The sequence below is a fragment of the Schistocerca piceifrons genome, chromosome X, assembly GCF_021461385.2.
Source record: "Schistocerca piceifrons isolate TAMUIC-IGC-003096 chromosome X, iqSchPice1.1, whole genome shotgun sequence".
In the NCBI taxonomy this organism is placed as follows: Eukaryota; Metazoa; Arthropoda; class Insecta; order Orthoptera; family Acrididae; genus Schistocerca; species Schistocerca piceifrons.
Window position 1 is genome coordinate 90,506,964 of NC_060149.1, and position 23,232 is coordinate 90,530,195.

Sequence of the window (23,232 nt, forward strand, 5' to 3'; positions counted from 1 at the left end):
AATGGATTAATGACTCTGTTATCCTCATGTAAGATGGCCCTGCAATTGCACTTAAAAAACCAACATACTGTTCAGTTTCACTACCTGAAAAAAAAGTGAAGCATCAAGAAGGAGAGGAGGAAACTACATTAAAATTTCACCGGTTGAGAGGTTATGTGATGTTATTTCAGCTACACTACTGGCCATTAAAATTGCTACACCACGAAGATGAAGTGCTACAGACGCGAAATTTAAATCGACAGGAAGAAGATGCTGTGATATGCAAATGATTAGCTTTTCAGAGCATACACACAAGGTTGGCGCCGGTGGTGACACCTACAACGTGCTGACATGAGGAACGTTTCCAACCGATTTCTCATAAACAAACAGCAGTTGAACGGCGTTGCCTGGTGAAACGTTGTTGTGATGCCCCGTGAAAGGAGGGGAAATGCGTACCATCACGTTTCCGACTTTGATAAAGGTCGGATTGTAGCCTATCGCGATTGCGACATTTCTGCTCGCGTTGGTCGAGATCCAATGACTGTTAGCAGAATATGGAATTGGTGGGGTCAGGAGGGTAATACGGAACGCCGTGCTGAATCCCAACGGCCTCGCACCACTTCCAATCGAGATGAAAGGCATCTTATCCGCATGGCTGTAACGGATCGTGCAGCCACGTCTCGATCCCTGAGTCAACAGATGGGTACGTTTGCAAGACAACAACCATCTGCACGAACAGTTCGACGACGTTTGCAGCAGCATGGACTATCAGCTCGAAGACCATGGCTGCGGTTACCCAGACGCTGCATCACAGACAGGAGCGCCTGCGATGATGTACTCAACGACGAACCTGGGTGCTCGAATGGCAAAACTTAATTTTTCGAATGAATCCAGGTTCTGTTTACAGCATCATAATGGCCTCATCCGCGTTTGGCGACATCGCGGTGAACGCACATTGAAGCGTGTATTCGTCATCGCCATACTGGTGTATCACCCGGCGTGATGGTATGGGGTGCCATTGGTTACACGTCTCGGTCAGCTCTTGTTAGCATTGACGGCACTTTGAACAGTGGACGCTACATTTCAGATGTGTTAAGACCCGTTGCTCTACCCTTCATTCGATCCCTGCGAAACCCTACATTTCAGCAGGATAATGCACGACCTCATGTTGCAGGTCCTGTACGGGCCTTTCTGGATACAGAAAATGCTCGACTGCTGCCCTGGCCAGCACATTCTCCAGATCTCTCACCAATTGAAAACGTCTGGTAATTTGGTGGCCGAGCAACTGGCTCGTCACAATACGCCAGTCACCACTCTTGATGAACTGTGGTATCGTGTTGAAGCTGCATGGGCAGCTGTACCTGTACACGCCATCCAAGCTCTGTTTGACTCAATGCCCAGGCGTATCAAGGCCGTTATTACGGCCAGATGTGGTTGTTCTGGGTACTGATTTCTCAGGATCTATGCACCCAAATTGCGTGAAAATGTAATCGCATGTCAGTTGTAGTATAATATATTTGTCCAATGAATAGCCTTTTATAATCTGCATTTCTTCTTGGTGTAGCAATTTTAATGGCCAGTAGTGTATTACAAATTAGATTCAAGTTTAGAAAGGTCTTTGCACCACGAACCCTCTTGTCGTTATGATGTCGCATCCCGTCTGGCCTGGAGGCATGCACTGATTCTCATGGAAAGCCGTTGTATCCTCTCCCGAGGCAAGTTGGTCCACAGCTGCTGTAGCTCGTCTTTGACAACCTATATACTGTTTGCGGGGCATGGTTGGCTACTGAGCTGATTTCACTCATGATCTATTGGAGGCACACATCTATGGATGTTGCTGACGACCGGAGTACTTCGGCATGACGCAGGTACTTCATAGAGAGACGTGTCGCGAGTGGGCGAGCATTGGCCTGTTGCAAAATAGCACCGCGACAGTGTCGCATGAGTTGTAACTCCTGAGGATGCAAGAAGTTCTTGTATAGTTGTGCTACCAGAGTTCCTTGAGTCACTACCAGTCGTGACCTGAAGTCACAACCTATACGTCCACATCCCATGACGCCAGGAATAACATCGATGTGCCTCTCCAATACGTGTAAGAATGGGACCTTTCCCCAGGTCGTCGCCATACTCGCCACGATGTTCATCCGGGGTAGTGCAAAACCGCTATTCATCGTTGAAAACAATGCGACGCGATTCATTAGCAGTCACTGCTTCGCGGTCACGGTACAACTTCATTCACAGCCGTTTGTGTTGTGGTGTTAACGCCAACCGATGCGTAGGACAGTAATTTCCTAGTAGGTTGCTGCTAGTTTCCCGTCATTGGTGCTTAATGACACAGAATGTTGCAGGAAGTTCATTACCTGTTCTCGGATGGCAGGCGCAGATGTGAAGGGGTTACGATGTTTCTGGTGCACAACACGGCGACCTCCCTTGTGGTGATCAGACGTGATCGACCGGAAACTTGACAACAGGTATGCCTTCCGTCATGTTCTCTTGCAGTCCAGCATTGGGCCAATTTTACACCCGAATGCCCCACAAATTTGGATATAGCCCTATTCGCCCAGCGAGCCAAACAGAGACCTACAATGAGGCAAATTTCATACTTCGTCAGGTGGTAACAGGGCTGTCCCACTAGAGCACGCAGCATCTCTGTGTCCGCAGTGACTGCCCAACTCCTGACGCTACTCTCTCACTGTATATATGGTCTACCCAACTAGGTCTGACATCAACGCTAAACAAGAACAACACTGATGCACTCTGATGTCCGTTGTACCTGTCACACATAATTGCAACTCTAGTCATGTGCACTGACGGAAAAAAATTGCAACAACCAGAAGCAGTTCTGTGACGTAAACGAAGGTTGATAGGTGTGTTTCTACATCTCAAAGATGATGTCTATTCAGATTTCCCGCCAGACGCATTATAGTGACACTAGTAGCCCCACAATGAGGATGAAAATCTTGTTTGCTTAAGACCGCGCTCTTGACGGTCACGTGCCACTACCGAGAGGCGTATGGCTATGACGTATCAAATCGTTCAAAAATGGTTCAAATGACTGTAAGCACTATGGGACCTAATATCTGAGGTCATCAGTCCCCTAGACATAGAACTACTTAAACCTAACTAACCTAAGGACATCACACACATCCATGCCCGAGGCAGAATTGGAACCTGCGACCATAGCAGCCGCGTGGTTCCGGACTGAAGCGCCTAGATCCGTGCGGCCACAACGGTCGGCTCTGGCGTATCGTACAATATATGCAGCAGCAATTCAGCAACAGTTGACACCACAGTGACACATCGAACAGTTACAAATCAGTTCGCTCAAGGAAAGCTCCGAGCCAGACTACCTGTAGATTGCATTCCACCGACTCCAAACCACTACAATTTGCGACTTCATTGCCGCAAAGCGAGAGCTCATTGGAGAGCAGGGCGGAGGTCTGTTGTGTTTTCCGATGAAAGGTGGTTCTGCCTCGGTGCCAATGATGGCCGTGTGTTGGTTCAACGGAGGCCGGCTGAGGACCTGCACTCAACGTGTGCCTGCATGTCAGACACACTGGATCTACACTGGAGTTACGGTCTGGGGTGCGATTTCGTATGACAGCAGAAGCACTCTCGTGACTAGCCTGAGCTACCCGACTGGAAAACTGAACGTCAGTCTGGTGATTCAAAGTATTCATGAACAACATTCCATGGGGTCGAAACTTCCTGGCAGATTAAAACTGTGTGCCCGACCGAGACTCGAACTCGGGACCTTTGCCTTTCGCGGGCAAGTGCTCTACCAATTGAGCTACCGAAGCACGACTCACGCCCGGTACTCACAGCTTTACTTCTGTACTTCGGTAGCTCAGTTGGTAGAGCACTTGCCTGCGAAAGGTAAAGGTCCCGAGTTCGAGTCTCGGTCGGGCACACAGTTTTAATCTGCCAGGAAGTTTCATATCAGCGCACACTCCGCTGCAGAGTGAAAATCTCATTCTGGAAACATCCCCCAAGGCTGTGGCTAAGCCATGTCTCCGCAATATCCTTTCTTTCAGGAGTGCTAGTTCCGCAAGGTTCGCAGGAGAGCTTCTGTAAAGTTTGGAAGGTAGGAGACGAGATACAGGCAGAAGTACAGCTGTGAGTACCGGGCGTGAGTCATACTTCGGTAGCTCAGTTGGTAGAGCACTTGCCCGCGAAAGGCAAAGGTCCCGAGTTCGAGTCTCGGTCGGGCACACAGTTTTAATCTGCCAGGAAGTTTCATATCAGCGCACACTCCGCTGCAGAGTGAAAATCTCATTCTGATTCCATGGGGTGTTTACCAAGAGGATAAAGCTCGCCCACATATCGCTGTTGTAACTCATTGTACTCTACAGGGTGTCGATATGTTGCTTTGGCCTGCTTGATCACTAAAACTTTCTCCAATCAAGCACACATGGGACATCATGGGACGACAACTTTAGCGTCATCCACAACTGCATTAATCGTCCCTGTATTGACCGACCAACTGCAATAGGCATGGAACTCCATCCCACAAACTGACATTTGGCTCGTGTCCAACACAATACACGCACATCTGCTTGCTTGCATTCAAAATCCTGGAGGCTACATCGTATACCAGCATTTCACATTTGTAATGACTTATGTCGCGGTTACGTAACTTGTGTTCTTGCTATGTCAAAATCTTCATATGTTACTCAGAGAAATGTATTCCCAAAATTTGATTACATATACTCGCTGATGCTATGTATGTATGCGAAGCTAAAATAAATCGGACCATGTCTTTTATGCCCTTCACTTTTTTTGTCAGGCAGTGTGCCTTAAACTTTTCTTCTGACGTGATTCACACAGAAAAAAATGTTGGTCATTTGTTTTGGTCACGCAGAGAATGGTGAAGAAATAACTATGAAAGACTATTTCCTTGTCTTTATCCCAGTTACTGATACAACTGGTGAATAAATTCAGGCGCTACTAGTAAATATGTAACCGGTGCTCTCTTAAAGGAGTTGGTAAGATGTCAGATGTCTGTGACAAATATGCGAAGCCATGGATATGATAACCATTCAAATATGAAATGTAAGATTATCGGTTTTCAAAAATGGATTAAAGGTCTTAACCCTTGACCATTTTCTGTTTTATATGCGGTTTATTTTTTACACAATATCGTGAACGATGCAGCGCTATCATATCCTGTTGATGTCAATTTTTTACGTACACTTCAAGAAGTTTTCAGTTCTCTTTCAATCTGCCTAGCCGCGCGGGATTAGCCGAGCGGTCTCAGGCACTGCAGTCATAGACTGCGCGGCTGGTCCCGGCGGAGGTTCGAGTCCTCCCTCGGGCATGGGGTTTGTCCTTAGGATAATTTAGGTTAAGTAGTGTGTAAGCTTCGGGACTGATGACCTTAGCCGTTAAGTCCCATAAGATTTCACACACATTTGATTTTTTTATCTGCCTATCTACGGGGTATTTTGAAGAAGCTTGTAGCTAATCTGACAGTAAATCCTCGCACGGGTTCCCGTAGGGAAGTCGAATAGATGCCTTGCAGCCTCTTAGATACTACATTGAATCAGTTTATGACGCTGATTATGAAGTTTGCGAAGATCCTAAAATAGATGCTTTTGGACGAAGCAGTGCTGCTGCCATTTCAATAAAACTACAAAAATTCTGATACATTTGCTGTACAGTGGTCTGTTATGTTTAGAACCTACCAGATCAACGGAGCGTAACGATGAATTGCAGTGAACCTACATAGTGTTATCGTTATAGTTGAAAGAGTTGACAGCTTTTCTGAAGGAGATGAGCTCAGAAAAGTTCTTTAATAGTGTGACAACTGAGGCAAAAGTCTTTTCTGAATAACTTGCATCCAACTCAAACTTTCAAAAGGAATTAAAATTCGTCCCAGGCGAGTGAAAAAGCAATTTACCTATGAGTTTAACGATGAACCTTGCCTAAGGTAAAGTCCCGAGCGACTCGAAAAAAGCGCAGGTGACGCCAGTATATAAGAAGGGTAGAAGGACGGATCCTCAAAGTTATAGACCAATATCCTTAACATCGGTTTGTTGCAGGATTCTCGAACATATTCTCAGTTCGAATATAATGAATTTCCTAGAGACAGAGAAGTTGTTAGAAAGCATCGCTCCTGCGAAACGCAACTCGCCCTTTTTTCACATGATATCTTGCGAACCATGGATGAAGGGTATCAGACGGATGCCATATTCCTTGACTTCCGGAAAGCGTTTCACTCGGTGCCCCACTGCAGACTCCTAACTATGGTACGAGCATATGGGATTGGTTCCCAAGTATGTGAGTGGCTCGAAGACTTCTTAAGTAATGGAACCCAGTGCGTTGTCCTCGATGGTGAGTGTTCATCGGAGGTGAGGGTATCATCTGGAGTGCCCCAGGGAAGTGTGGTAGGTCCGCTGTTGTTTTCTATCTACATAAATGATCTTTTGGATAGGGTGGGTAGCAATGTGCGGCTGTTTGCTGATGATGCTGTGGTGTACGGGAAGGTGTCGTCGTTGAGTGACTGTAGGAGGATACAAGATGACTTGGACAGGATTTGTGATTGGTGTAAAGAATGGCAGCTACCTCTAAATATAGATAAATGTAAATTAATGCAGATGAATAGGAAAAAGAATCCTGTAATGTTTGAATACTCCATTAGTAGTGTAGCGCTTGACACAGTCACGTCGATTAAATATTTGGGCATAGCACTGCAGAGCGATATGAAGTGGCACAAGCATGTAATGGCGGTTGTGGGGAAGGCGGATAGTCGTCTTCGGTTCATTGGTAGAATTTTGGGAAGATGTGGTTCATCTGTAAAGGAGACCGCTTATTAAACACTAATACGACATATTCTTGAGTACTGATCGAGCGATTGGGATCCCTATCAGGTCGGATTGAGGCAGGACATAGAAGCAATTCAGAGGCGGGCTGCTAGATTAGTTACTGGTAGGTTTGATCATCACGCGAGTGTTACCGAAATGCTTCAGGAACTCGGGTGGGAGTCTCTAGAGGAAAGGAGACGTTCTTTTCGTGAATCGCTACTGAGGAAATTTACAGAACCAGTATTTGAGGCTGACTGCAGTACAATTTTACTGCCGCCAGCTTACATTTTGCGGAAAGACCACAAAGATAAAATAAGAGAGATTAGGGCTCGTACAGAGGCATATAGGCAGTCATTTTTCCCTCGTTCTGTTTGGGAGTGGAACAGGGAGAGAAGATGCTAGTTGTGGTACGAGGTACCCTCCGCCACGCACCGTATGGTGGATTGCGGAGTATGTATGCAGATGTACATTTAGATGTAGATGTAGAACCAACTGATGAGGGACAAGAAGAATTTTCCTTTAAGTTTAATTTCTCTGCTCACTAAAAGATAGCTTTGAGCTTACAGACAGTCATAGCAAGAGCTTCAGCTTTAGGGGTATATATGATATTCATGATCTGCAGACGTTGGATGGTGTTAAACTAAAGCCCTGTATATTACTCTTAAGACTGCGTTAGGTTATGGTGATGAATGTGACGTTAGTCGAAAGAATCTAAATCATGGTTGGGCAATCGGTGGGCACGGGCTTGACCCGGTCCGCGATTGGTTTCATTCCGGCTCGTAAAAGAAATTTGTGGGAGAGAGAGAGAGCGAGGTGCTGCTAAATTTTACAACGGAAGTTTTTAAACAGCTATCGTAAAACATCATAAGTAAAGAAACAATGTTCGTGACGCGTAAATAGCTGTAAACATCTGAATACAGCTTGAACATAAAACGATTTTACTCTCAAAAACGCTTCTTTTGAGTCACAGTTCGTTGGCGTGGCGTGGGTGGAAAGGTGTGTCATTCATATCGGTGCGTTACCCTTTAAACAAGGGCGCTATGGTTTTGACTTCTTGCGCCAAGTGAGCTGCAGTTATGCCGCGTCACGAGGTGGCCCACTAGTAAATATGTGAAGCAGGCCGACAGGTCACCAGAGGTTGCCTATGTCTAACTCCAACAGTCAAGTTTTTATCTTTACGCAAGTTCTTCCTGCTGTAAGTTCTCCCCAAAACTCATATTACCACAAACAATTTTATTGTCATTTTTCCAATATTTTTGTAAGCCTACGATTCATCCTGACTTTGTCCATATCTGCAGCTAACATGAAATGAGTTTTTCAAAACTCAAGTTTATAAATACATACCTTAGGTCAAAATTTTTCAAAATATCGATTGTGTGGACAGTCAACTTCAGCCATTGAAAGCGGTACCTTGAACTTAACATGTTGGGATTCTATTTTGGAAGACTAGAAAAATTTAAGAATTTTCTTATTACACAAGGAAGAAATGGTAAGTAAGCCTCAGGCATACAGGGTGTAAAAAAGGTACGTATACAAAATTTTAGAGTGCTTAGAGGACATAAAAAGAAACTCTTTATTTGTGACAAAAATGTCACAAGTGCATCGTTTCCACCCTTGGAATTAATGAAGGTTTTGACGCTAATGTAATAAAGATGTTGCTGAAAATGTTGTCAGTTTACGTTTAAGTACAAAAGCACCAGCGTAGTAATGACCAATTGTTTCGTGAAAAACGGCTGCAGCTTCAGCCAAAAGGGCAACCATCTCTTCTGGAGAGTCTATAGTTGTCTCGTACACCAAATGCTTCATCTTCCCCACAAAAAGAAACCAATAGGAGGTGAGCAACAAAATGGTTCAAATGGCTCTGAGCACTATGGGACTTAACATCTGAGGTCATCAGTCCCCTAGACTTAGAACTACTTAAACCTAACTAATCTAAGAACATCACACACATCCACGCCCGAGGCAGGACTCGAACCTGCGACCGTAGCAGCAGCGCGGTTCCGGACTGAAGCGCCTAGAACCCCTCGGCCACACGGCCGGCAGGTGAGCAACATCCCTAAAACAATATTCATCGTACGGTAGTTTGAACACTGTCTCTGTACATCACTGGCACATACTTTGATAGCCCTTGTTGTATTCACCAAATAAGTTTGGTGCCCAACGTAAAAAGTAGCAGAAACCGAACCCTCTACCACAGGAAAGTAGTCGCTGCATTTATGTGGTGTGCCTGCTTGTTTGTGGCCAGACTCATCGCAGGCTTATAGTAAAGTAAAACACAAATAACGTTGGCAACACCACAAATAACAAATAGCAATCATTAGTAAAAAAGTATGACCAATGTAAGTACTTCACTTTAGTTTTATGAACAGTAGTGGCGCAGTGGGCAAAATTTTCAAAACTGGTCTCACTGAACCCAATGAATGTTGGATAACTAATGTAACAGCTGTTTAGTCTGGACAGACAAGACATTTTGTAGTTCTAGCTCTAATAATGAAAACACTTTGACACTCGGCGCTGATGGATGGAGCGGAAAAAAAGCATCGATAGGTTCCTCTTACGTGTGACCCCTACGCGGTAACTGTTTGGAAGTGTGTGGCGTCACCCTGGAAACTACCTAGTTGGTGGTGTCATCTGTGGTTATAGCTGCATACCACGTGTGACAGTGGACACAGCATCTCTCCCCTGTGGGACCACCTGTCCCTTCTTCAAGGTGACATATACTGTCTGCCAGTCTGTAGACCATTCAAAGTTTGCTCCTTTCCGTAATAAACGGTTCAAAGGTTTGGCAATCTCGGCAAAATTCTCCACATATTTTGTATAATAACTACGAACGTTTATGGAAGAAGGACCCATAAGGCGATATGGCAAATTAAGATATTTGCAACTAAAGACGTTTAGAATGTTCATTTTAATAAAAACTGCATGTAATATATATTTTAGTCAACTTTTTGATATATTTGAGTTTGCTGAACAGAAATATTTTATTTTGAAAATTAAAAGTGCCACAGTCTTAAAAATATAATAATAACAGTAAACTTGTATATGGGTCCTTTTTCCATAAATCAGCCGTAAATTAGTTTTATAAAAGTAAGTATGCCGTAATATGTTAGACCTTAGAAGCAGTAGTAACAATATTAGACTCTACATTCAATAATGTAGTGGTACAGAATAATATATTTATTTATTTATTACAGTTTCTTACATTTCATGCCTTGCTACATCAAACATCCTAGCCAGCCAAATACATATCTCTCAATCCTTGTATTTAAACAAGCCACGAACATCTTCATCTTTCATAGGTGTTAATGGTGTGAGATTCACGGTTTCAAGTTCAATACCCCTTAGGTGTTGAGTACTATATTTCTCTTTCCATAGACGAAACGAGGTAAATGTACCCAAGTAAGTTAGTGAGCACAGTATAGTACCACAACTTGTATGATATTACCTTGAATACACTCCCTTTTGTCATGGGTTTAGGGGGACAATATTTGTTGATACCATTCCCCAGTTCTTTATTAGGATACTGTCCGTACAAACTTCAAATGACGAAGGATTAGTTCTACACCCTACCACAGCTGAAAAATTTAGTAACACAGTTATGATTGTCTCCATTTTCTTCAATTTTGATTTTATTAGTCCAAAGTACCTGTTGCATTGCCTGAAAGAATATCCCTCGACAATAAATACGTGTGTAATTTCCACTTGAGAGGCTCTGTCTAACTACACTATGTGATCAAAAGTGTCAGGACACTCCCAAGAACATACGTTTTTCATATCAGGTGCATTGTGCTGCCACCTACCTCCAAGTGCTCCATCTCAGCGACCTCAGTAGTCATTAAACATCTTGAGAGAGCAGATGTGGCGCTCCGTGCAGCTCATGGACTTCGAACGTGGTCAGGTGATTTGGCGTCACTTGAGTCATATGTCTGTATAAGAGATTTCCACACTCCTAAACATCCCTAGGTCCACTGTTTCCGATGCGATAGTGAAGTGGAAACGTGAAGTGACTCGTGCAGCACAAAAGCGTACGTCAGCGGTTCGTGGTCTAGTGGCTAGCGTTGCTGCCTCTGGATCACGGAGTCTCGGGTCTGATTCCTGGCAGGGTTGGGGATTTTCCCTGCCCGCGGACTGGGTGTTTGTGTTGTCCTCATCATTTCATCATCACAATCATTCGAGACAGTGGCTAGATTGGGCTGTGCAAAAAAAATGGACTATGTAAAAATTTTGACTTTGTACGGGCGCTGATGACCGCGCAGCTGAGCGCCCTACAAACCAAACAACATCATCAAGCAGAAGCGTACAGATGGATCACCTCTGTTGGCTGACAGAGACCGCCGACAGTTGAAAAGGGTCGTAATGCGTAATAGCCAGACATCCATCCAGACCATCACACAGCACACAGAAATTCCAAACTGCATCAGGATCAACTGCAAGTTTATTATTTACTAATTTTTTATCTACATATCAAGTTCCGTAGGATCAAATTGAGGAGCAAATCTCCAAGATCATGGAACGTATCAGTACATGAAACTACAACATAAAAGTAATAACAGATAAAAAAATGTATATGAACCAGAAAAATTTCAACCCATAACCTTAAGTAAACGCAGTCAACAGTACAACAAGAATCAGCTTAATTTTTCAAGGAACTCCTCTACGGAATAGAAGGAGTGACCCATGAGGAAACTCTTCAGTTTCTATTTGAAAGCGGGTGGATTACTGCTAACTAAGATTTTTGAATTCGAGTGGTAGCTTATTGAAAATTGATGCAGAAATATTCTACACACCTTTCTGCACAAGAGTTAAGGAGGTCCGATCCAAATGCACATTTGATATTTGCCGACTATTAACTGAGTGAAAACTACTTATTCTTGGGAATAAGCTAATATTGTTGAAAAGAAATTACAGTAATTAATATATATATTTAGAGGCCAATGTCAAAATACCCAGACTCGTGAACAGTGATCGACAAGAGGTTCGTGAACTTACACCATTTATTGCCCGAACCGCCTGTTTCAAAGCCAAAAATATCCTTTTAGAATGGGAAGAGTGACCCCAAAATACAATATCATATTACATAAGAGAATGAAAGCAAAGTAGACTAATTTTCGTGTCGAACCATCACTCACTTCAGATACACTTCGAATAGTAAAAATGGCAGCATTAAGTCCTTGAACAAGGTCCTGAACATGAGCTTTCCACAACAGTTTACTATCTATCTCAACATTTAGAAATTTAAACTGTTCAGTTTCACTAATCACATGCCCATTCTGTGAAATTAAAACGTCAGGTTTTGTCGAATTGTGTGTTAAAAACTGTAAAAACTAAGTCTTACTGTAATTTAGCGTTAGTTTATTTTCTACAGGCCATGACAATGGTCATGAACTGCACTATTTGAAACCGAGCAAATGCTGCACACAACATCCTTTACTACCAAGCTAGTGCCATCAGCAAATAGGTACATTTTTGAGTAACCCATAATACTAGAGGGCATATCATTTACATAAATAAGGAACAGGAGTGGGGCCAACACTGATCGCTGTGGCACCCGCCACTTGACTGCACCCCACTCAGACCCCACATTGCAACCATTCTCAACATTGTGAATAATGACCTTTTGCTGTCTGTTGGTAAGGTAAGAGGTGAACCAATTGTGTCCTACTCCCCGTATTCTGTAATGGTCCAACTTCTGGAGCAATATGTTGTGATCAACACAATCAAACACATTAGTTAAATCAAAAAATACGCCTAGCGTTCGAAACCTTTTGTTTAACCCACTCAGTACCTCACACAGAAAAGAGAATATAGCATTTTCAGTTGTTAAACGACTTCTAAAGCCGAACTGTACATTTGATAGCAAATCGTGTGATATAAAATGATCAATTATGCTTACACCCTTTTCAACAACTTTAACAAACACTGAAGGCATAGAAATCGGTCTAAAATTGTCTACATTATCCCTTTCTCCCTTTTTATAAAGCTGCTTTACTACTGAGTACCTTAATCGTTCAGGAAACTGACCATTCCTAAAGGAAGAATTACAAATATGGCTAAATACAGGGCTAACATGTGCAACACAGTGCTGTAATATTCTGCTGGGCACTCCACCATATCCATGAGAGTCTTCAGTGACTTAATTATTGACTCAATCTTCCCCTTGTCTGTATCACACGGGATTATTTCAGACATCAGTTTCGGAAAGGCATTTGTCAGGAAAGTTATATGATTCCCTGCAGAAACTAAATTTTCATTTAATTGACCAGCAATGTTCAGAAAATGATTGTTAAATACTGTACACATATCTGATTTATCAGTAACAGAAATATTTTTACTACGAACTGACTTTATATGGTCGACCTTGTGCTGCTGACCAGACACTTCCTTCACAACTGACCATATGGTTTTAATTTTATCCTGCAAATTAGCTATTCTATTTGCATACCACACACTCTGTGCCTTCCTGATAAGATTTTAATCTCCTTACAATGCTGTTTATAGTGGGCTACTGTGACTTGATTGTGACTACTTCTAACATTTTCATATAATTCCCGCTTTGTTCTACATGATACCCTTATCCCACTAGTCAGCCATCCGAGCTTCCTATTACTGCTGGTACCCCATTCTACGTTCTAATGGAAAGAGCATCAGAAATGTGTTAAGGAGAGCATTATATTTATCATCTATGTTATCGGCACTGTAAACGTCCTGCCACTCTTGTTCCATGACAAGGTTTAAAATCTCTCTGTTGCCATTGGATTAGCTTCGCTGCATGGTTTGTAATTATATGTGACATTTCTTTGAGTACAAAAGCCTTTTAGTGTTAAAATTTGTGCATCATCATCTGAAAGCCCATTCACCCTTTTACTTACAGAATGCCCATATATTAATGAAGAATGAATAAGAATATTATCTATGACTGTGCTACTATTCCCGGCACAGTAGTTGGAGAAAACACGGTCTATATCAGATCATATGAATGTAGGAGATCTAGCAACATTCTTTTCCTTGCACCATCATATAGAAAATTTATATTGAAGGCACCACATATAACTAATTTCTGGCACTTTCTACAAAGTGAACAAAGAATCCTCTCTAGCTTGAGAAAAAATGCTCTAAGTCGGAGTTAGGAGACCTATAAACAATAACGATTAGAAGTTTAGTTTCTCTAAATTCAACTGCCTCTGCACAACATTCAAATGTCTGTTCAGTGCACTGTCGTGATACGCCTATAGACTCAAATGGAATACTGTTTTTTATGTACATAGCCACTCCCCCATCCCGCAAGGCACTCCTTGAAAAACAGCCAGCTAATCTGTATCCTCGTAAAGGAAACCTCTGAATTGTCAAATTATTTAAATGGTGCTCCGATATACCAGTAATTTCAGAGTCAATATCTAAAAGCAGTTCACTAACTTTATTTCTAATATCGCTTATATTTTGATGAAATATGCTAATTCCTTCTGTTCTTGGAAACATGACATCCTCTGAAGGTGAGCCCTTAGTCAGAGGGACTTCCTTTAAGCAGCTGACTTCAATCTAAAAAAGTGTGCAGCTCTTACAGCAACTACTACAGGAATTTTTCCATGAGAGATCCCACCACCACCCACTACACTGTCACCTATAAGCTTTGCTAGCCTCCCTTTCCCATATCCATTGAGGTGCAGGCCATTCCTAGTGAAACCCGACGTACTGATGGACCCAACTGGCACCACTGAAATGTGACCCATGCCGTCTGTCATCAGCGCCCTCTCCAGCCCCATGTTAACGCGCCTAACAGCCACATTAAGATGACGCCGATCATGACTCCGAAACAGTGGCACGAAATGCACATTAGTGCCACCAGTTTGAGTAGCTATCTTTATCAGGTCCCCACCTACACCATATTCCCCGTCCCTACCAAGACTGTTCCCTGCTCCACCCGCTATCACTACCTTATTCTCCTTCATAAAATTTCTACGTAACTCTCCTATTCTGTCAGTCACCTGAGCCAACCCTGCACTAGGCTTCACAATGCTGGTGATCTGGTACTCACTCCCCAACACTTCCTGCAACTGCTGGCCCACACCTCTACCGTGCGAACTACCTAGCAGCAGAACCTTCTTCTTTCTGTTAGACTTTGCAACTGACCTAAGCCTCCTAACTGCTGAGGACTGCTGCATATTCCCTAAATCTACAGCTACAAGAGGCTCCTCTCCACTCAACTCTGACAGTTGGTCAAATCTATTGCATGTACCCAAAGTATAACTGTCTGAATACATCCTCCACCTACCTGCCTTCTTGCCAACTGCCAGTTCCCAGTCCCCGCCACCCTTCACCTACTCAACTCATCTAGTTCCTCGTTTGCGCGTCGTAATTGCCCCTGAATGGCACAGATCTTACACTCCTGCTCCTCTATCAACTTATTTCTACTGCATATTCTGCAGTCGCAGGAGAGGATCTCGCTAGAATGTCCACTGGCTTCCCCACTGCAATCCCGCTACTTTGGACAAATCCCACACCGTAACCCACTACTCACAGATCTACGACAGAGCCTACTCTTCTCACTCATGGTAAAATTATACAGTTCCTGAAAAAAACTATATGTCTACATTACCTAAGTCCAGTTACATCAGTACAACTATTTATAGAACTAACAGTAGCGGTCTCGAAATTCTCTTTCTACTAAGAAATCAACTACTAACATTACTAAACCACAACTAATACCAATACCAACAAAACTTCACAAAATTATTTGCTAAAACAATAAATTCAAGCGGCCACTGGAACACTCAACGAAGTGAAAACACAGAATGAAAATTTTATTGATATTTTTCACTAGGAACAATAAGAAACGTCCGCTGAAAACTTACTAAAGCTTTACTAAACGGTACTTCTAACCGCAGAAAACTCTAAAAAACACAGCGATCGAACGTTTCCAAAAGTTTATGAAATCGTTACTTCTCCAGAAACAGCACGAAACACCACTGAAAACAATGAAATTTCTACATCTACATCTACATTTATACTCCGCAAGCCACCCAACGGTGTGTGGCGGAGGGCACTTTACGTGCCACTGTCATTACCTCCCTTTCCTGTTCCAGTCGCGTATGGTTCGCGGGAAGAACGACTGTCTGAAAGCCTCCGTGCGCGCTCTAATCTCTCTAATTTTACATTCGTGATCTCCTCGGGAGGTATTAGTAGGGGGAAGAAATATTTTCGATACCTCATCCAGAAACGCACCCTCTCGAAACCTGGCGAGCAAGCTACACCGCGATGCAGAGCGCCTCTCTTGCAGAGTCTGCCACTTGAGTTTATTAAACATCTCCGTAACACTATCACGGTTACCAAATAACCCTGTGACGAAACGCGCCGCTCTTCTTTGGATCTTCTCTATCTCCTCCGTCAGACCGATCTGGTACGGATCCCACACTGATGAGCAATACTCAAGTATAGGTCGAACGAGTGTTTTGTAAGCCACCTCCTTTGTTGATGGACTACATTTTCTAAGCACTCTCCCAATGAATCTCAACCTGGTACCCGCCTTACCAACAATTAATTTTATCTACATCTACATCTACATCTATACTCCGCGAGCCACCTTACGGTGTGTGGCGGAGGGTACTTATTGTACCACTATCTGATCCCCCTTCCCTGTTCCATTCACGAATTGTGCGTGGGAAGAACGACTGCTTGTAAGTCTCCGTATTTGCTCTAATTTCTCGGATCTTTTCGTTGTGATCATTACGCGAGATATATGTGGGCGGTAGTAATATGTTGCCCATCTCTTCCCGGAATGTGCTCTCTCGTAATTTCGATAATAAACCTCTCCGTATTGCGTAACGCCTTTCTTGAAGTGTCCGCCACTGAAGCTTGTTCAGCATCTCCGTAACGCTCTCGCGCTGACTAAATGTCCCCATGACGAATCGCGCTGCTTTTCGCTGGATCATGTCTATCTCTTCTATTAATCCAACCTGGTAAGGGTCCCATACTGATGAGCAATACTCAAGAATCGGACGAACAAGCGTTTTGTAAGCTACTTCTTTCGTCGATGAGTCACATTTTCTTAGAATTCTTCCTATGAATCTCAACCTGGCGCCTGCTTTTCCCACTATTTGTTTTATGTGATCATTCCACTTCAGATCGCTCCGGATAGTAACTCCTAAGTATTTTACGGTCGTTACCGCTTCCAATGATTTACCACCTATGGCATAATCGTACTGGAATGGATTTCTGCCCCTATGTATGCGCATTATATTACATTTATCTACGTTTAGGGAAAGCTGCCAGCTGTCGCACCATGCATTAATCCTCTGCAGGTCCTCCTGGAGTACGTACGAGTCTTCTGATGTTGCTACTTTCTTGTAGACAACCGTGTCATCTGCAAATAGCCTCACGGAGCTACCGATGTTGTCAACTAAGTCATTTATGTATATTGTAAACAATAAAGGTCCTATCACGCTTCCCTGCGGTACTCCCGAAATTACCTCTACATCTGCAGATTTTGAACCGTTAAGAATGACATGTTGTGTTCTTTCTTCTAGGAAATCCTGAATCCAATCACAAACCTGGTCCGATATTCCGTAAGCTCGTATTTTTTTCACTAAACGTAAGTGCGGAACCGTATCAAATGCCTTCCTGAAGTCCAGGAATACGGCATCAATCTGCTCGCCAGTGTCTACGGCACTGTGAATTTCTTGGGCAAATAGGGCGAGCTGAGTTTCATATGATCTCTGTTTGCGGAATCCATGTTGGTTATGATGAAGGAGATTTGTATTATCTAAGAACGTCATAATACGAGAACACAAAACATGTTCCATTATTCTACAACAGATTGACGTAAGCGAAATAGGCCTATAATTATTCGCATCTGATTTATGACCCTTCTTGAAAATGGGAACGACCTGCGCTTTCTTCCAGTCGCTAGGTACTTTACGTTCTTCCAGCGGTCTACGATAAATTGCTGATAGAAAGGGGGCAAGTTCTTTAGCATAATCACTGTAGAATCTTAAGGGTATCTCGTCTGGTCCGGATGCTTTTCCGCTACTAAGTGATAGCAGTTGTTTTTCAATTCCGATATCGTTTATTTCAATATTTTCCATTTTGGCGTCCGTGCGACGGCTGAAGTCAGGGACCGTGTTACGATTTTCCGCAGTGAAACAGTTTCGGAACACTGAATTCAGTATTTCTGCCTTTCTTCGGTCGTCCTCTGTTTCGGTGCCATCGTGGTCAACGAGTGACTGAATAGGGGATTTAGATCCGCTTACCGATTTTACATATGACCAAAACTTTTTAGGGTTCTTGTTTAGATTGTTTGCCAATGTTTTATGTTCGAATTCGTTGAATGCTTCTCTCATTGCTCTCTTTACGCTCTTTTTCGCTTCGTTCAGCTTTTCCTTATCAGCTATGATTCGATTACTCTTAAACCTATGATGAAGCTTTCTTTGTTTCCGTAGTACCTTTCGTACATGATTGTTATACCACGGTGGATCTTTCCCCTCGCTTTGGACCTTAGTCGGTACGAACTTATCTAAGGCGTACTGGACGATGTTTCTGAATTTTTTCCATTTTTGTTCCACATCCTCTTCCTCAGAAATGAACGTTTGATGGTGGTCACTCAGATATTCTGCGATTTGTGCCCTATCACTCTTGTTAAGCAAATATATTTTCTTTCCTTTCTTGGCATTTCTTATTACACTTGTAGTCATTGATGCAACCACTGACTTATGATCACTGATACCCTCTTCTACATTCACGGAGTCGAAAAGTTCCGGTCTATTTGTTGCTATGAGGTCTAAAACGTTAGCTTCACGAGTTGGTTCTCTAACTATCTGCTCGAAGTAATTCTCGGACAAGGCAGTCAGGATAATGTCACAAGAGTCTCTGTCCCTGGCTCCAGTTCTGATTGTGTTACTATCCCATTCTATACCTGGTAGATTGAAGTCTCCCCCTATTACAATAGTATGATCACGAAACTTCTACACGACGTTCTGCAGGTTCTCTCTGAGGCGCTCAAATACTACGGTTGCTGATGCAGGTGGTCTATAGAAGCATCCGACTATCATATCTGACCCACCTTTGATACTTAACTTAACCCAGATTATTTCACATTCGCATTCGCTAATAACTTCACTGGATATTATTGAATTCTTTACTGCTATAAATACTCCTCCACCATTGGCGTTTATCCTATCCTTGCGGTATATATTCCATTCTGTGTCTAGGATTTCGTTACTGTTCACTTCCGGTTTTAACCAACTTTCCGTTCCTAATACTATATGCGCACTATTTCCTTCAATAAGAGATACTAATTCAGGAACCTTGCCCTGGATACTCCTGCAGTTTACCAATATTACGTTAACTTTTCCTGTTTTTGGTCTCTGAGGACGGACGTTCTTTATCAACGATGATAATGTCCTCTCTGGTAAGCCGTCAGGTATTTTATCGTATCGCCCAAGGGGGGGTCCCTCTAACCTAAAAAACCCCCGTGTGCACGCCACACGTACTCTGCTACCCTAGTAGCTGCTTCCGGTGTGTAGTGCACGCCTGACCTGTCTAGGGGGGCCCCCTACAGTTCTCCACCCAATAACGGAGGTCGATGAATTTGCAACCATTATAGTCGCAGAGTCGTCTGAGCCTCTGGTTTAGACCCTCCACACGGCTCCAAACCAGAGGACCGCGATCGACTCTGGGCACTATGCTGCAGATATTAAGCTCAGCTTGCACTCCGCGTGCGATGCTGGTTGTCTTCACCAAATCAGCCAGCCGCCGGAAGGAACCAAGGATGGCCTCAGAACTCAAGCGGCAGGCGTCATTCGTTCCGACATGTGCTACTATCTGCAGCCGGTCACACCCAGTGCGTTCAATAGCTGCCGGAAGGGCCTCCTCCACATTACGGACGAGACCCCCCGGCAAGCACACCGAGTGCACACTGGCATTCTTCCCCGACCTACCCGCTATTTTCCTGAGGGGCTCCATAACCCGCCTTATATGATCATTCCACTTCAAATCGTTCCGCACGCATACTCCCAGATATTTTACAGAAGTAACTGCTACCACTGTTTGTTCCGCTATCATATAATCATACAATAAAGGATCCTTCTTTCTATGTATTCGCAATGCATTACATTTGTCTATGTTAAGGGTCAGTTGCCACTCCCTGCACCAAGTGCCTATCCGCTGCAGATCTTCCTGCATTTCGCTACAATTTTCTAACGCTGCAACTTCTCTGTATACTACAGCATCATCCGCGAAAAGTCGCATGGAACTTTCGACACTATCTACTAGGTCATTTATATATATTGTGAAAAGCAATGGTCCCATAACACTCCCCTGTGGCACGCCAGAGGTTACTTTAACGTCTGTAGACGTCTCTCCATTGATAACAACATGCTGTGTTCTGTTTGCTAAAAACTCTTCAATCCAGCCACACAGCTGGTCTGATATTCCGTAGGCTCTTACTTTGTTCATCAGCCGACAGTGCGGAACTGTATCGAACGCCTTCCGGAAGTCAAGAAAAATAGCATCTACCTGGGAGCCTGTATCTAATATTTTCTGGGTCTCATGAACAAATAAAGCGAGTTGAGTCTCACACGATCGCTGTTTCCGGAATCCATGTTGATTCCTACATAGTAGATTCTGGGTTTCCAAAAACGACATGATATTCGAGCAAAAAACATGTTCTAAAATTCTACAACAGATCGACGTCAGAGATATAGGTCTATAGTTTTGCGCATCTGCTCGACGACCCTTCTTGAAGACTGGGACTATCTGTGCTCTTTTCCAATCATTTGGAACCCTCCGTTCCTCTAGAGAGTTGCGGTACACGGCTGTTAGAAGGGGGGCAAGTTCTTTCGCGTACTCTGTGTAGAATCGAATTGGTATCCCGTCAGGTCCAGTGGACTTTCCTCTATTGAGTGATTCCAGTTGCTTTTCTATTCCTTGGACACTTATTTCGATGTCAGCCATTTTTTCGTTTGTGTGAGGATTTAGAGAAGGAACTGCAGTGCGGTCTTCCTCTGTGAAACAGCTTTGGAAAAAGGTGTTTAGTATTTCAGCTTTACGCGTGTCATCCTCTGTTTCAATGCCATCATCATCCCGTAGTGTCTGGATGTGCTGTTTCGAGCCACTTACTGATTTAACGTAAGACCAGAACTTCCTAGGATTTTCTGTCAAGTCGGTACATAGAATTTTACTTTCGAATTCACTGAACGCTTCACGCATAGCCCTCCTTACGCTAACTTTGACATCGTTTAGCTTCTGTTTGTCTGAGAGGTTTTGGCTGCGTTTAAACTTGGAGTGGAGCTCTCTTTGCTTTCGCAGTAGTTTCCTAACTTTGTTGTTGTACCACGGTGGGTTTTTCCCGTCCCTCACAGTTTTACTCGGCACGTACCTGTCTAAAACGCATTTTACGATTGCCTTGAACTTTTTCCATAAACACTCAACATTGTCAGTGTCGGAACAGATATTTTCGTTTTGATCTGTTAGGTAGTCTGAAATCTGCCTTCTATTACTCTTGCTAAACAGTTAAACCTTCCTCCCTTTTTTTATATTCCTATTAACCTCCATATTCAGGGATGCTGCAACGGCCTTATGATCACTGATTCCCTGTTCTGTACATACAGAGTCGAAAAGTTCGGGTCTGTTTGTTATCAGTAGGTCCAAGATGTTATCTCCACGAGTCGGTTCTCTGTTTAATTGCTCGAGGTAATTTTCGGATAGTGCACCCAGTACAATGTCACTCGATGCTCTGTCCCTACCACCCGTCCTAAACATCTGAGTGTCCCAGTCTATATCTGGTAAATTGAAATCTCCACCTAAGACTATAACATGCTGAGAAAATTTATGTGAAATGTATTCCAAATTTTCTCTCAGTTGTTCTGCCACTAATGCTGCTGAGTCGGGAGGTCGGTAAAAGGAGCCAATTATTAACCTAGTTCGGTTGTTGAGTGTAACCTCCACCCATAATAATTCACAGGAACTATCCACTTCTACTTCACTACAGGATAAACTACTACTAACAGCGACGAACACTCCACCACCGGTTGCATGCAATCTATCCTTTCTAAACACCGTCTGTACCTTTGTAAAAATTTCGGCAGAATTTATCTCTGGCTTAAGCCAGCTTTCTGTGCCTATAACGATTTCATCTTCGGTGCTTTCTATCAGCGCTTGAAGTTCTGGTACTTTACCAACGCAGCTTCGACAGTTGACAATTACAATACCGATTGCTGCTTGGTCCCCGCATGTCCTGACTTTGCCCCGCACCCGTTGAGGCTGTTGCCCCTTCTGTACTTGCCCAAGGCCATCTAACCTAAAAAACCGCCCAGCCCACGCCACACAACCCCTGCTACCCGTGCAGCCGCCTGTTGCGTGTAGTGGACTCCTGACCTATCCAGCGGAACCCGAAACCCCACCACCCTATGGCGCAAGTCGAGGAATCTGCAGCCCACACGGTCGCAGAACCGTCTCAGCCTCTGATTCAGACCCTCCACTCGGCTCTGTACCAAAGGTCCGCAGTCAGTCGTGTCGACGATGCTGCAGATGGTGAGCTCTGCTTTCATCCCGCTAGCGAGACTGGCAGTCTTCACCAAATCAGATAGCCGCCGGAAGCCAGAGAGGATTTCCTCCGATCCATAGCGTCACACATCATTGGTGCCGACATGAGCGACCACCTGCAGATGGGTGCACCCTGTACCCTTCATTGCATCTGGAAGGACCCTTTCCACATCTGGAATGACTCCCCCCGGTATGCACACGGGGTGCACATTGGTTTTCTTCCCCTCTCTTGCTGCCATTTCCCTAAGGGGCCTGACGTTGGAGCTCCCAACTACCAGTAACCCCACCCTCTGCGACTACCCGGATCTTGCAGACTGAGGGGCAACCTCTGGAACAGGACAAGCAGCCACGTCAGGCCGAAGATCAGTATCAGCCTGAGACAGAGCCTGAAACCGGTTCGTCAGACAAACTGGAGATGCTTTCCGTTCAGCCCTCCAGAATGTCTTTCGCCCCCTGCCACACCTTGAGACGACCTCCCACTCTACCACAGGTGAGAGATCAGCCTCAATGCGGGCAGTATCCCGGGCAACCACAGTCTTAGTCCGATCAGGGGATGCGTGGGACGAGCTGGCCGTCCGCGACAAACCCCCATCCGGACCCCCACAGTGATGCCCATTGGCAACAGCCTCAAGCTGTGTGACCGAAGCCAACACTGCCTGAAGCTGGGAGCGAAGGGATGCCAACTCAGCCTGCATCCGAACACAGCAGTTGCAGTCCCTATCCATGCTAAAAACTGTTTTGCAAAGAACGTCTGAACTAATCTACAGAGAGCGCAAACAAATCAACAAAATTTAAACGGTTATTAAAATACAAGATTGCCTAGTAAATGCAGTAATGCTGCTACTTGCGCACTGCTGACACTGCTCGGCGGCGGAAGGAGACTACGAGAATTTACACTATTCAGGTACTAAAACGC